Source organism: Orbicella franksi, chromosome 13 (genome assembly GCF_964199315.1).
Source record: "Orbicella franksi chromosome 13, jaOrbFran1.1, whole genome shotgun sequence".
NCBI lineage: Eukaryota > Metazoa > Cnidaria > Anthozoa > Scleractinia > Merulinidae > Orbicella > Orbicella franksi.
Genome location: NC_138157.1, coordinates 19,777,980 through 19,793,065, shown reverse-complemented (window position 1 = coordinate 19,793,065; position 15,086 = coordinate 19,777,980). Strand labels below are relative to the sequence as shown.

The 15,086-nt window shown below is 38.7% G+C and overlaps 1 long non-coding RNA gene across 1 annotated transcript; it reads right to left on the bottom strand.

Moving 5' to 3' along the window:
* Positions 1-4,243: 4,243 nt before the first annotated feature.
* On the bottom strand, positions 4,244-15,078 carry LOC145465441 (uncharacterized). Its single transcript, XR_014041600.1, has 4 exons — positions 14,961-15,078; positions 14,451-14,546; positions 9,029-9,686; positions 4,244-7,315 (listed from the first exon to the last, which is right to left on the bottom strand). It is a non-coding gene; the product is annotated as an uncharacterized LOC145465441 (long non-coding RNA).
* Between the last annotated feature and the right edge of the window lie 8 nt (positions 15,079-15,086).

Below are 15,086 nucleotides of genomic sequence, written 5' to 3'. Positions count from 1 at the left end.
AAAGTTCAAAACTGAAGGACAAACAATATAAACAGAAAACCTCGCCGAAAAGTTCCAAAAATGAAATCAAAATTCTCGCTAATCCTGGGTTAGCTTAATCGGATTTTGAACAACCCGGCCCAGGTGTATACCACCCTTGGTTGCAAAAAAGATAAACTATTAAAACTCAAAAACAGCCAGATACTGAGGTAAAGCGTCACAGTTTTACCCCCAAAGAATACTTTCTTTATTTATCCCCAATTTTCAGCCTTGTTCTTTCACGATGGAAGTTCTATGTTACTGCTGTAACAAATGGTTTTGGAATTTTGGAGTTTAAATAGAAAAACTGTCAGTGTTTCTGAAAAAGTCGATCCACCACTTTTTTCTGGGTAAGAACTTTAAATGTTTCCAACCTTTTGTCTTTCGGTGCGCCTGCGATCCTCTCCACAGCTGCTTTTTTTTCAAAATAGCTTCAAGTGCAGACAGGTAGCGCTTTACACAAGTTGCTCGAGATTTCCCAAAAAGTTGCTCGCAATTTCTCAAAAGGTTGCTCAAAAAAAGTCAAAAGTTGCTTTTTGTAACGAAAGTTGCTCAAACCCGCCCCTCCTAAAATTGTGTTACTCTCTTCCTTTCTTTGGTCTGACGCAAAAATATACAGCAAAAGTAAGATTTCTAAGCATTTTTGTGCAATTTTGCGGCGTAACCAGCGTTGCTAAATAACTTTGTCCTCAATTAAAACCAAAAAATGTATGTAATATTAATGTTGTAAAAATTCTTCATCTGAGACACTCGAGTCAGTCGAGTGTGAAACTTTAAAAAAACCCGCTGACCTAGCAGCGCGGCTGTATGTATCTTGCACCCATGATCTACCCCAGAGGGGAGGGGGTATCTGGTTCTGTTTTCACAGGAAATTCATAAATTGTCTACTAAAACACTGTGAAATTCGGAAGGAAGGCCAGTTTAATCACTAAAAGCTTCTCCGATTTACCAGAATTGGTAGAAAACTAGAAATTGCTCAGAATCCAAAAGGTTTGTTCGAAACGAAAACAAGTTGCTCGAAATACGTGAAGTTGCCAAAAAGTTACCGAGCAACTTGCGGAAAACCCTACATACAAGCGGAAAGTCTTTTTTTTTTTCACTATTTACTGGTGGATTTTGTCGCAAAAGTTACTTCAATAAGTATTTTTGCATTTTATCGCAAACGTTGATCCAACAACTATAGTAACTATGGCATTAAACAAACTATGGTAACCATGGTAACCAAGCTTAGAAGTGTTATACAGTTGAACCTCCCGTTAGCGACCACCCAAAATGTCAAGCCTGGATGGTCGCTTACAGGACGTGGTCGATTACGAGAGATAAGACCAGATTGGGTCAAAATTTTGCTTCATTACCATAAGGTGACCTGGAAGAGACTTATCCCTGTTTTAAATGCTTTATTCATGTAAAAAGTCGATTTTGAGAAAAAAAAAATCCGGTACTTCTCATTGACAAATTTCCGCATCTTGTACTATTCAGGAATGCGATAATGTTACTACGGCCGTCGATAAAACCAGGAACATCCCGGAACATCGAATAATTATAATAATTAGGCGAAAAATCTGTAAATTTCAATTTTCAAAATTAAATTAAACAAAAACAAACTGGTATCAGTTCGGAAAATAAAAAAACAAAACAACGACAAAACAAAAACTGCAATGAGTGAAGAAGGCTTGTACCCTGCGAGCAGGCGCAGGAGAAACCAACTGCTCGCAGGGTAGAGGGCTCGCAACTTAGAAGACTAATCCATTCCTTCCAGTCGTTCGCAATCAGGTCAATCACGTGACTGTCCCTTATTCCCAGATTTCGTTGTTCATAGAAAACCAAGGTGGTGGCGTTCGAACTCTTTAATCAGACCGAAAAATACGGGGCACGCGCGTGTGATTTCTTTATTCAATTCATTACGTCAATTCAAAGATATGCATATACACGCCGATTCCTCATAAAGAAATAGTTTCTCCATGAGATAGAAATCTAAACTCTTCGGCACTGAGTTTCTTGTCTAAACTAGTTCGGACTGCTCAACCACAATGACAGTGTAAACAAATGCAAACACAAAATTTAAAAACGTTTGGCGACGCGCGGTCTTGCAGGGTCGCTACTCAAAACTTTATTGTCTCAAGAAATATTTGTTACAAGTGCTGGCGATATGAAATTGAATTCTAAGTGTCGCCAAAGCATATGTACCGTAAGAAAACGCTCTGCTTGCAGGGTGACGGTTGAAATGCCATTCCTGGAAAATGTTTTGTCAAGTACAAGTTAATATTCATTAATAATTAATTTTGGCGCAGACTATAATCTATTCATCCCTAGTTCAACTTCACGTGCAGATCGTTATCTGACATTCTTAGTTTTCTCTCGAGCCATTCAAATGGCACCAAAGTAGACCAAACATTTGAAGTACGCGCGTGAATGCACTGCTCTAATATTTGATTACTACTAGTTTATTAATGATAACTTGCTTGTTACTCGGGCTTCGGAAAGGCCGAGTCTGCACTTGGTGGGTCATAGTGCCAGACATTCCTAGCGGAGAGCGCGAAAACTGGGGATGATAATTGCAACCTGAAGACGGAACAGTAGTGACAAAAGTATGGCCCTCAGATGTTGAAGAAATCAGAGATCAACAAAGGAAACGAAATGAATTACCTGGCATCCATCGTCCGAATCGTCCGTGTTTGTGTTGAAAAACAGAGTGCTGTAAAGCCACGTGACGCGTGAAAGAAGAGGAGCCTGCACTCATTGTGGTCAGTGGAAGGAATACCCAACGCTCCCTACCCCTCCCCCACCGACTCCCCTACCGACTCCCCTACCCCTAAAATATCTTTTCATTTTTCGAGCTGATACCAGTTTCTTTTTGTCTATTTTATTTTTGAAAATTTAATTTTACATATTTTTCTCATAATTATCATAATTATTCGATGTTCCGGGATGTTCCGGGATGTGCCATGTTCCTGGTTTTATCGACGGCCTGTTACAACACCTCATTATCCAATTTTCGTTCAATTATCTGTCCACTGGTCGCTTACGGGAGGTTCAAGAAAATTTCAAATTTTTAGCTCTAAAAGTGGTCGCGGTCGCTTACGAGAGGTGGTCGCTTTCAAGAGGTTTTAAATATAGTGATTTGACTTGGAGAATTTTGGTATTTTGGAAAATTGGTCGCCGAGGAGAGGTGGTCGCAACCGGAGGTTCGACTGTATTTACTCCCCAGTGTGATGAATATCCTCGGATATTTCCCAGTTTTAGCTGGGGAATGTTCGGTCACGGAACGTGTTTAGATCAATCGCGCGCGAGCGAAAATATTTGATGGATTATGAAGCGTCATAAATCGAGCTTTTCTGGTCGATCAATTACATTGTCCAGTTCTTTTATTCATCTCTGGAAATTATACCAAAACCAAATATACAGAGGCTGATACCAGTTTTAACTTTGCTTGCATGTTACTCTCTCAAAGGTCGGTTACTTTCATTTCCTTTTCATACATCGCTTGCTTTACTGTTTGTGCCCATTTAGCAGAAAAAAAATGTTTTTTTTTCCATGGTGTTTTCGCCAAACAGGAGCTAAGACATTAAGTTAAGACAAAAACCTTCTACACGAAACGTTTCCAATCGTTGAGATAATCATTATGTTCACAGTCAATGGTGAACTCGGATAAAAAGAACTTGATGAAACGCCAGGGGTTCCATCAACGTTTTCAGCAGAAGGGTAAGTGGTTTTCACGTTGAAGACTGACTTCTTTATAAGAAAAATTGTTCTCTTTATGGTCAAACCAGGCGGGTAAAAATCATCTTCACAGCCGATTTTACACTATAAAATCTGTTACAAATATTTAAGGCACGGAAGGCTCGGTCAATTTATTGAAGTTTGTAAAAAGGAAAAAAAGTTTTTTTGAGCGTCAGGAACGGGATTCGAACTTGCAACTGTGAAAAGACCTGAAGCTCTGTATTATACAATGCGCGCACCAAACCACTGCGCCAACCGGCTTTAACACAAATTGCATTGAAAAATTAACTAGCAAAGCATACGAGTTTTAACAGCGCGCACCATGGTCAGCTGTAGGAACGTCAGCAAAGTACACATTGTTACTTTTGTAGTGAATGTTTATTTTTTGGTGACATTTTATCGCATTTTTGTCTTTCTTTCTTTCATTCATTGAATAAGATCTTGCTTATCCAGACACTAACGCGTATGTAGGCCATAGAACATTCAAGTCATAAGAAATTTGTCATATTTACATCTATCGTAACCTTCTTAGATAATTAAACGAATTTTATTATTAACGGTCATAGAGAAGAGGACGGTGTCGTTGGTTGTTTGCGCTTTGGTATCTTTAAAGTTAGTTTATTACAGTCAGTGAAACCGCATGTTATGCAAAAGAAAACGTAATGAGATGTGTTTAGCGCGAGCAGCGAACGGCACAATTTGCATCGTATTTTCGTTCATTCTTGCCCCTTTTACATTTTATTTTTCGGATAACATTAAAATATCTTTATTTCTTTGTTTCGTTTAGGTATCAGCAGCGAACAGCTTTAAAGGTTGAGTAGATGACTTTCGAAACATTTCGCTCGCCATCGGGAAAGTTCCTTTGTTATTTTTCTGTGAGCGTGAGGTGAGTCGTATTAATAACATGTTTACTCTGCATTTGAGCATTTGAGCTATACTTAATTTGACCTCGTTAATACCAAAACAATCAATTAATTCAAGCTTTATCAAATTTAAAATCACTGGCAAAAAAACTTAGGCTTGAGTGAAAAAGCAGGCGTCAATATTATGAGATTTATTCAAATCAGTAAATATTAACAAGCATTCACGCCAATAAAACTCGACAAGGATTAAGCGTCGTTAAGGTACAGGATAACAGATTTTAACTGGTCGAAGCCTTCCAAGGTGAATTTGGGCGTAAACTTGATTACTAAAATAGAGATGCAAGCAAATTTCGCTACCTTTCCACTATTTGAAAAGTTGTTACAAATCATGCTGTTTTGAATAAAATTTTGGGATACCTTTTATGAGTCTTTTAGCGGGAAATACTTGTGTGTTTAAAGTTTTCGTTCTCTTCTTTTTCAGATGACATAGAAATGACCAACATCGAGAAAGTCAATTTTGGATGGCAAGCAAAAAAATGATGTGGAAAACCAACACCTCTCCGCCAAACTCTAATAACTAGCATTTATTTTATACTTTATGGCAAAAGTTTCGAGACCCCATCCTTGTGGTGCAACTTTTCACTTACGCAGGCGCATTTGGCATCATACTCTTGAGTAAGTCTTTTGGCGAAAAACGTTTCTTGTATATAAGTTCACGAGCGCGCGCTCTCTCTCAGATGCCGTGAAAATTACCAGTTTTAAGAAGTGGCCAAAAATTGATGTGGAACACCGCCACCTCCCCGCCACCACCACTAACTAGCATTTATTTTATACTTTATAGCAAGAGTTTACAGTTCTTATCCTTGTGGTATAGTGGCCTCTAATACGCATGCGTACTGTTTGAGTATCTTAGTTGTAAGAAGTCGAGTATACTGTCTGTGGTAGCTGTAAGTAACTGATAACTTCGCGTAGTGTAACCCGAAGTTTGAACTTCGGTTTTAAACTTCGGGTTACACAACACGAAGTTATTAGTTACTTACAGTTATCACACACAGTATAGTTCGTACTCGACTTATTACAGCTAAGACGCTCACCTAGTACGCATGCGTATTAAAGGCTACAGTACCACAAGGATGGGGACTCTAAAACCTTGCTATAAAGTATAAAAAAATGCCAGTTAGTGATGGTGGCGGGGTCCCACATCAAGTTTTTCTTTTCTGTCAGTTGTCATTTGTAAGACATCTGCAAAAGAGTCTTGCAAGCATAGCTTTCAGTAAACTGACACAAGTTTGTAGAGTGATAAAAGTAATTTATTTTGTAAATATTATTACAAAGAAAATACAATAAAAATGATTTAACCAATTTCAGTGTACATACCTTTCGCGTACAATAACAATAGTGTACTCGTTATCAGAGTAAAATAAATCAAAGTCCATAACCCTTCGTCATATGTCGGCCGCTATATTCTCAACACGTGATCAAAATATAACCGTAGTTTGCAAACCTTGTGTATATTTTCCTCCGATAGCGGCGGCCTTGTTTACTAATTGCAGTATCAACAAAATCCAGTAAAGCATTATTCTGCCGTTTGCTGTAACAACACTCGATTGCCTTTTCCTGTAGTTGTGAACTAGACTACGAGCTAAATGAACGTGATATAGATACGTGATACTTTCCTTCGACTTCTGCAAAGATTCTGAAAAGTGCAATTTTCAGAGGTCTTGAAAATCAGCCTTTCAGCTCAGATCTGCAATTAATAGACTTACAAACGTCTGTTCGGCGATTTATGCAAAAACTACAAACGAAAGATTAAAAAATCACCGAGCTGTGCGTGAACAACAACAAAAACATGTAAATTAAAACAGAATTACAGTCAATAAAATTATCATATGTATTGTTAATGCAGGTTTTCTCTATCATAAACAGCCACGTCTGTTGTGAAAATATGTATCGGTAAACGTATCTCGCCTTGTAAAACCAAAATAATTTAAGGAAAGAAAACTGCAAAGCTCTTGCCTACTCGATTAAGGACAATACAGAAATGAAAATTGTATTTTTTTTCTTTTACACAGAGTCAATGAACTCAGACAGAAAAAATACAAGCGACATCAATGTTCTACCAAGGCTAAAATGAAAACCCTATTTTTCTATCTGTGCAAACAAGTTAAATTTTTGGTCGCCAGTGTAAGGAATACCTCCCCTTAAACAAACGATAATTTCTTCTTTACCTTATCATCAATATTACATGTTGCGGGTAAAAGCACTGACAAGATCCAGTTTTTACATAGAAAGATATAAACCGAGTATAACGAAAAATGTGATACGTCTCCTAGCACGTTAAAGGAGTTACATCAGAAACATGTGAAATAAGGAATCTACAGATTTGAAATGTTATCGGTCTAAATCTTTCCCAGTCCTGTCCATCCTCATTTCTGTTTTGTTCTTGCAAACCTTTGCCGTCCCTTTACAGTAGCAAAATATTATTTATCAAGTTCAAATTTTCAACTCCTCCAAAAAAATTTAGTTTTTGTTACACAACACGGTTAAAAAAAAAAAATTCTCAGAAGCAAGAGATATCTAACTTGTATCTAGTACATACGGTAGATATATTAACGTACCGGCAAGTTACTTTAAGACACACGTGGTGTATGATCAACCCAAAATGACATCATCAACAGCTCGTCCAGACCTTACTGCTTTTCTTGACTGAATACCTGAAATAAATGAAAACAATTTCCCATAAGGAACATTTAGGAAACACCTGTAAAACGTAAATATTGAGGAATAATAGTTTAACATAAAGGGGGGCGCACGCACATGACCTATGAGACCAAGCTTGAGAGACTCCAGTAAGACACTTCCTTTCTGAAACAACGATTTTTATTCCTCTGCTGTGAACACTGCCTCTATTTATTATTTTAACGGCTAGGGGCATTGATATGGCTTGTTACTGCTCTAAGAACAAGTAAAAAAAAGTAAATGCAGTTTCCGGGAGGCAATGAGCGACTGAGAATGAATCGAAAGGTCCTGGGGTCTCCTTGTTCGCTTTATTTTTTAAGACAACTGAAATGCCTTTTATTTTCCTGAAGTTTAGAATCCATGTAAAGTAAGCAAAACTGGCCCGCTGAGCTTCCGCCAGAAAATCCTGCACCATATTCATTTATAAAGGAAAAAAATACGCCTGTTTAATTTTGACGGCACTTTGATCGAAATTTGGTGTTTGTTTAAGCTTATTTTTCTGTTTTAGCGCGATACTGGCTTTCATGATAACTTTATTTCAAAATCTTTAACGTTTTTGCATGTTTCGATCTTGTTTTAGAGGGATTCAAAATATATGAACAAGCTATCATGATTGCTTAATGGTTCTCTTTGAAAACCAATGACGAATCATAGCTTACGCTATACTATTTGGTTAACTATTTGCATGACAGCTTCATGTATGTCTGTGTGGTGTAGTGGAGATCATTGCGGCTCCTCAGTCCAAACAGCCACAGATTCGATTACAGCTCGGAAACTTCTTTCCTATTTTTTTTCTTTTTTTCCCGGACGCGCTTGTCAAATGTTTGTAATCACCTTTCAACATTTATTAGACAGCAAGCAACGGTTAAAAGCAAAACAAAAAAAACTCTCCTTTCTTAACTAGAAATTTCTCCGACCGCCTGCACGTCATGGGTGTAATTCAGCAATAAGTGAATACTTTGGCCGGGCTAAAACGTGACAGTAGCTGGACTAATAGCCTCCTACTGGGGAAGATTGCGTGACGAGCCCAAAGAAAGCCTGCGTAGGAGGCCACTGAAAAAACTGAAGAGCTCAAGTTTGCTAGAAGAAACTACGTCACAAAAATATCCACGTGACCGATTTTGTTTTTTTGTTTACTGTGCAAACTATAATTTCAAAACTCTTTAAGACTTTATTGAATGACAAACCGTTTGGTATGACATGCGACGACAAGAAAAAAGCCCTCGAGCACAAAACTTGCATTTCGCCAGTAAAAAGAATACCAGAAGCCAGTAACAGAATGACGTTAAAAGGACTGCATGGAATATCAACCAGTTGAATTTCACATTATCAGAAAAGAGGATTCCATGCTCAAAATAGGAATACTGGAAGAGTGACAAAGAGCCCGGCAAAAACGAGATTTAATCGCATCCATTCGTCTGAAAACAGAAAGGCTAGCTACCTATTCCCCGAAAATGTTTTAGCAATTTGTAACTGAAATGTAATCCTTAGTAAGGGATTTAAAGAAAACAGGTTCTCCCCTTTCCCATTTAGTACGTGTAGTTTGTTGTTAAGGCTGCCACGCGCACCAAATCCACCCTCCTATTAAAATAATAGAGGTTTGAAACAAATCGAGAAAATTCCTACAAATTCTTATTTCAATTCTGCTTAAAGACACTTCCTTTCCATTAGCGTTCAAGAATACTGACCTCGTGACGGCTGTGGTTTCCGCGTCATCTCTGGACATGTGAAAAAACGTGCCACTGAAATTAAGAATAACACATTAATTAGTCTTAAAAAACAATATTAATTGGTAAGCGTTTCACATGCACGTGGTCGGCCCAATTCTCCACTTGGAGAACGGATAAATGATGTAATGAATAGAATCCTAAATATCCGCATCTGATTTCTGTTGCAGCAAATAAACTTTTTAAGGGAACGTCCACTTCTGAGGTTTTTATGGATAATCTACATTGTAAAGTGAAAAAAATCACGGCGTTGTGGGTCAGGAAAATTTAAGTATCGATGCATACTTTGTTGATAAGTTGGACACCTGTCCTATCGGTAGTAATTCCATTGACAGGGTGTTATGTTTTTTTGTGTGTCATTACTCACCGTTACATTCAGACTCTTGCAGTCTTTCCACTGCGATATCCAATCAACCGTCTGTGTGTCAAGTCAGTCACGACAACAATCCTCTCGGTTCATGCCATCAACCCTCTATCACTCACGCCTTCAAAAACCTGTGTGATGCCATTTACGCTTGCAATAATCGTGTGTTCGTGTACGTGATGTTAGTCACGCTTTCAACTTCCTGCGTGTAACGTCAGTCACGCCATAAACTCCACTTGCCACTGCATTATTCACCTAAGTGAGACATTTGGAAACTACTTAATTAAACCCTCAGTCGAAATCCGGGTTTACCTTAGTCTGCGTTACAGACGGAAATTTAACCCTGTAAAGATATGTAGTGTCTCCGAAGCGAACTAGGTTTACATAAACTTCAAAAATCTTCAAAACTGAAAATCAGCGTTTGCATCATCCCACGAGGTTCCTCGGACAAATCGACAAAGAAATTGAGCACAGCGAGTCACGTAAAAGAGACAACAAATCGACAAAAATATCCCGCACGACCTCGCGCTGAAAAAAAAAAATTATTGCTTAGAAAGAAATGCCCGCAAGCCCACAAAAATATAAGGTCCACTCCTAAGATTTTTAATCTCTCCCGATTGTAGGTTCTTCTGACTTAGACAGTCCCACTGGTTTTAGAGAATGTAGCCTAATTTAGAGAAACAAAAAGAAAACTTCATCCTAAGCCGATGGATTCAGCGAGTTAACTTGCGCGAACAGATAGAGCGTGCATGTCATTACAATTGAAGAACGCAAAATACTTTAGTAAAGGGATGTTGCGTTTTTTGTAAAGGCAAGAAAACAGTGTTTACGATGCAAAGTATTCGATTTATTCTGCACCGACTAATCATTGCGAGAGGCGTAACCATTAAAATTCAACCAAACAGTAGCTGTTCGTCGCAAATGGCAATCACCTTAACTTGCGCGAGCACGAGCGCGCGCGTGTCGTGTTAAAAACATCACAATAGTCACTCGACGTACGTAGACACATTCAGTTGAAAAACACTGTGCAAGTTGCGAGTTAAATTTTCTCCTGATATTTTACTCTCAAATTTGTGAGTATGGGTGTTTTACGATTCGTAAGACGTTTAAATTGTTGTAGTTGCTGTGAAAGAAAAGTCAAGTCCAGGTGAGAATCTTTAAAGACGCTTGTTCAGTTATTTTTTCCAGTCTTTGTTGACGGACTGTTCTTGTTAATCCACAGAAGAAAAATGGAAAAAGAACTCTGTAATTTGCGCGAAGCAATTAGAAGAATTGAAGAAGATATTCAGACTACAGGGTAAGAATTCTAATTGTTTTGTTTTTATAACTAAACACATCCATTTCCACGTCAAATTCTCTTAAAATGTTACAAAGTGCACTCAAACGATTTGCGCAGGAATGCCAGTTTGGCAAAAACTCTGCTGCAAAATAACTCTGTAAATTAACATGCTTACTGTTTCTATGTTTGCACACAGGAGCACTGAAGTTGTAAGCAAGCAGCAAGGAAGAGCTGCAGAAGGAAACCAACAGACCCCGAGAAACACAGGAAGTCATCTGATGGCAGCAGAACTCTCTGAAAGTACAGCAGGCCGAGCATTAGAAGAGCATCAAATGTTGATGTCTGAGATCATGTGAGTATCAAAAGGGCCTTGAATAATGGAAGAATTTCACACACAGCCGTGCAAATCAACAGTGTTTCCTCTTACAGTACACGGTTACTAAGATATTCTGCGCTTTAAGACTGAGAAACTGTCAAGACATGTAGCAAGAAAATGCGTTTTATTATTAAGGTCTAACTGTCGGAAAACTTACTTCTCTTCATAGTAAATGCAGCAACCGTAAAGCAGAGCTAGAGGAAAAACTGCAAGCCATGAAAAGGATGGAAAATTTCTTTTGGAATGATCTGCAGTGCGGTGATCCAAAGGAAAAAGCTAAAAAATGGCGGGAAAATCTGCGTCGAGTGCGCTCTCAGAGTGACATGAACAAGGCGGAACCCCAACCGCCCCTGTTTCCCATCCTGGACTTTGATGACGATGAGTTGGCAATATGCGAGACTCCTCGAGAATTAAGTCGGGATGAGGTCATCACAAAGACAGAAAATTGGGAAGAAAGCGCTGCAATCAGGGAAATTCTGCTTGATAATGTCATCCCGGAGACAGAAAATGTGGAAGAAACTGCCACAATAATGGAAACCTTCATTGATGAGGTCATTCCAGAGACAGAGAATTTGGAAGAAACTGCCATAATTACACAAACATTTCTTGTCATCCCAGAGACAGAGATTGTGGAAGAAACTGCCACCTTCCTTGATGAGGTCATTCCCGAGAAAGAGAATGTGGAAGAAACTGCCATAATTACACAAACATTTCTTGTCATCCCAGAGACAGAGATTGTGGAAGAAACTGCCACCTTCCTTGATGAGGTCATTCCAGAGAAAGAGAATGTGGAAGAAACTGCCATAATTACACAAACATTTCTTGTCATCCCAGAGACAGAGAATGTGGAAGAAACTGCCACCTTCCTTGATGAGGTCATTCCAGAGAAAGAGAATGTGGAAGAAACTGCCATAAATACACAAACATTTCTTGTCATCACAGAGACAGAGAATGTGGAAGAAACTGCCACCTTCCTTGATGAGGTCATTCCAGAGAAAGAGAATTTGGAAGAAACTGCCATAATTACACAAACATTTCTTGTCATCCCAGAGACAGAAAATGTGAAAGAAACTGCCACAATAATGGAAACCTGCCTTGATGAGGTCATCCCAGAGACAGAGAATGTGGAAGAAACTGCTACAATGTCAAAAACCTTCCTTGATGAGGTCATTCCAGACACAAAGAATTTGGAAGAAACTGCCATAATTGCACAAACATTTCTTGTCATCCCAGAGACAGAGAATGTGCAAGAAACTGCCATAATCTCAAAACGCTTCCTTGATGAGGTCATTCCAGAGACAGAGAATTTGCAAGAAACTGCCGTAATTACACAAACATTCCTAGTCATCTCAGAGATAGAGAATGTGAAAGAAACTGCCAAAATCTCAAAACCCTTCCTCAATGAGGCCATTCCAGAGACAGAGAATTGGGAAGAAAGTTCCAAAACTTCAAAAACCGTCCTTGATGAGGTCATTCCAGAGACAGAGAATGTGGAAGAAACTGCCAAAATCTCGAAACCCTTCCTCAATGAGGCCATTCCAAAGATAGAGAATTGTGAAGAAAGTTCCAAAACTTCAAAAACCGTCCTTGATGAGGTCATTCCAGAGACAGAGAATTGGGAAGAAACTGCCAAAATCTCGAAAACCTTACATGAAGAGGTCATTCAGGAGACAGAGAACTGGGATGAAAGTTCCAAAACCTCAAAAAGCACCCTTGATGAGGTCATTCCAGAGACAGAGAATTGGGAAGAAACTGCCAAACCCTCAAAAACCTTCCTTGATGAAGTTATCCCAGAGACAGAGAATTGGGAAGAAACTGCCCAAATCTCAAAAATCTTCCTTAGTGAGGTTATTCCAGAGACAGAGAATGTGGAAGAAAATGCCAAAATCTCAAAAACCTTCCTTGATGAGGCCATTCCAGAGACAGAGAATTGGGAAGAAACTGCCAAAATCTCGCAAACCTTACATGACGAAGTCATTCCAGAGACAGAGAACTGGGATAAAAGTTCCAAAACCTCAAAAAGCATCCTTGATGAGGTCATTCCAGAGACAGAGAATTGGGAAGAAACTGCCAAAACCTCAAAAACCTTCCTTGATGAAGTTATCCCAGAGACAGAGAATTGGGAAGAAACTGCCCAAATCTCAAAAATCTTCCTTAGTGAGGTTATTCCAGAGACAGAGAATGTGGAAGAAAATGCCAAAATCTCAAAAACCTTCCTTGATGAGGCCATTCCAGAGACAGAGAATTGGGAAGAAACTGCCAAAATCTCGAAAACCTTACATGACGAAGTCATTCCAGAGACAGAGAACTGGGATAAAAGTTCCAAAACCTCAAAAAGCATCCTTGATGAGGTCATTCCAGAGACAGAGAATTGGGAAGAAACTGCCAAACCCTCAAAAACCTTCCTTCATGGGGTTATTCCAGAGACAAAGAATTGGGAAGAAACTGCCAAAATCTCAAAAACTTTCCTTAGTGAGGTTATTCCAGAGACAGAGAATATGGAAGAAACTGCCAAAATCTCAAAAACCGTCCTTGATGAGGTCATTCCAGAGACAGAGAATTGGGAAGAAAGTGCCAAAATCTCTTAAACCTTCATAGATGAGGCTATTCCAGAGACAGAGAATTGGGAAAAAACTGCCACAATCTCAAAAACCTTCCTTGATGGGGTCATTCCAGAGAAAGAGAATTGGGAAGAAACTGCCAAAATGTCAAAAACCTTTATTGATGAGGTCATTACAGAGGCAGAGAATTGGGAAGAAATTGCCACAATGAGGAAAACATTTCTTTAAAAGAATCATACGTGTTGATGAGTGAAAAAATGTGTGTTTCATTGGATTTGCAATGTGTATGCATTATCAGATGTACTTTGAGAAGTTCACAGAACTTGTTGCCTTGCCTGACTTGGCATAAGTTTAATAGTTATGAGGTACGCTGTTAGAGAGCTCATGAAGCATTGAGTCATAAATTGTTATGAAATAATTTTTTTGATAAAAATAAATTTTGTTACCACATATCAATGTTTGAGACATGAATTTTGATTAAAATTTGGTGGGACATGAGTCATGCTTTTAAAGGGCCAGTCATCACCCGTCATAGGAAATAGAGTTCCCTTAAAGTATGACATAGCGCAAGATATTCTACCTTTTTGGTGTAAAATGAATTATGCTTTTAAAGCGAATCTTAAAAACTGAAATATTATTCAGCATTATTGGATAAATGCAAAATTGATCAATGATGCAGAGAAGACCCCTCTTAATTCTTTTGATGAGACCAACCAGTAGCAGCTAATATTACGCCATTGATCCACATAAAAGAAAAGAACAAAACTACAAATTTATGAAGTCATTATAACTCACCAACTCACCTATATTTCAGGACCTCTTATAAGCCAGTGTAGCCTACTGCGAGGCGACCAGTTCTCAGGATAAGGAGGGATTACAGAAATTAAAGAATGGGTTGGCTGAGGGGAAAAACAAAGCAAATACATATTAAAAAAGATCAAAGCAGGGAAAAACACTGTTCTTGATTTAAGTTTCAAATTAAGGCAAACTCAGATCTTAGTTTTTGAGATTCAAAGGGAGTCTTAGATCTTAGTTTTTGAGATTTGGAGGGAGTCTTAGGTTTTGAGATTCAGAGGGTCCTTTCAATGGAGTGGCCTGAGTGATACCTCAAGGGTTAATTAGTACAGAAAACAGAGCAAGATGGGTCCGACTAAAATGCTGTCCATTGTCAAAATACCTCTGTGCATATCATAGAAAAATTGCGGACCTTTGTTTTCAACAGAAGCTGGTTTATTAACGATTTCTTTTAAGCATAGGGGCAGCGTTTAGAAAATAACATGATGAGATTTCCAAATGCTGCAAGTTTCTCTCACCTCGAGATTAAGTAATCTTTACATGACATTGCACAGAGTTGTTGTTATGTATCCAGCCAGACAGACGGGTCAACTTCGCCATCTTGGATTGAACATTGGAGAAAGCCTGGTAACGACTTCACCCAC